Here is a 1,550-nt window from a genome sequence, read left to right on the forward strand (position 1 = left end):
ATACCTCCCACTTTATTTAGTTTTCTAAGGATTCTTTAGGTTATTATGCTCATTTATGCTTCCATATAAATCCCTGTATTATCATTTCCAGGTCTGAGAAGAATGCTGCTGGTAATTTAATGGGCATTGCATTGGATCTGTAGATTGCCTTTGGTAGGATGGACATCTTAACAATTTTTATTCTTTCTATTTATGCACATGGAATTTTTTCTATTTGTTTAAGTCTTCTTGGATTTCTTTGAGTAGTGTTTTGCAGTTTTCATTGTAAAGGTCTTTCATTTCTCTGAATTTTTGCATCAATGTTCATTAGTATTATTGGCCTGTTGTTCTCTTTTTTGTTAGATCTTCAACCAGTTTGTGTATCAGTGTGATGCTTGCTTTGCAAAATGACTTGGAGAGAATTCCATCTTTCTCAATTGCCTGAAATACTTTCAGTAGAAATGGTATTATCTCCTTCTTGCAAGTTTTGTAAAATGTTGCTGGAAAGCTATCTGGTCCAGGGGCCTTTTTTTTTTTTTTTTGTAGGTAGTTTACTTATGATAGAGTCAATTTCCTGGGTTGTTATTTGTCTATTTAGGGTTTCAATGTCTTCTTGTTTCAATCTTGGAAGGTTGTGTGATGTCAGAAAATTCTCTATTTCATTTAGTTTATCAAGTTTGTTTCTATACAGGTGTGCATAGAGGTCTCTGATAATTTTTTGCATTTCTTCATGGTCTGTTGTGATTTGATCTTTTGCATTTCTAATTGTGTTTATTTGGGCTTTTTCTCCCTTTTTCTTAGTCATTCTGGCCAGGGGATACATGAATCTTGTATATTCATTCAAAGAACCAACTTTTTGTTTTATTGATGTTTTCTATAATACTTTTGTCTTGTGTGTCCCATATTTGGGCTTTTACTTTATTGACCTGGATTCTTCTGCTAAAAGTAGTGTTTTGGTGGTCTTGTCTTTCCAGCTCTCTAAAGTGACTTGTTAGGCTGTTAACTTCTGATCTTTCCATTTTCTTGATGTGTATTCATAGAGATATAAATTTCCCTTTTAGATCTGCTTTCATGGCATCCCAGAGATTTTGGTAAGATGCTTCTTCATTTTCATTTGTTTACAGGAATCTTTTATATTTCTATATCGATTTTTGTGTTGACTCAGTAATAGTTCAGCATCATGCTGCTTAATGTCCATGTCTTTGTGTGATTGGGGGGAATTTTTTTGGTGGTGATATTTATTTTTACTCCACTATGATCTGGGAAGGTGAATGACAGTATTTCAATCTTATGAAATTTTTTTATGCTTGATTTATGACAGAAGTGTGATCAATCTTGTAGTATGTTCCATGTGATAATGAGTAGAATGTATGTTCTATAGTTGTTGGGTGAAGTGTTCTGTAGGTATCTATTAAGACCATTTGGTCAAGTGTCAAGTTGTGGTTCTAGATCTGTTCGTTGATTTTTTGCCTCGATGATCTACCTATGGTTGTTAGCAGGTTATATAAGTCCCCAGCTATAATAGTGTTAGTGTCAATATCTTCTTTTAGTTTACTTAGTAATTGCTTTAT

This window comes from Carlito syrichta, unplaced genomic scaffold, assembly GCF_000164805.1.
Source record: "Carlito syrichta isolate Samal-C Ts95f unplaced genomic scaffold, Tarsius_syrichta-2.0.1 Scaffold230793, whole genome shotgun sequence".
Taxonomy (NCBI): Eukaryota; Metazoa; Chordata; class Mammalia; order Primates; family Tarsiidae; genus Carlito; species Carlito syrichta.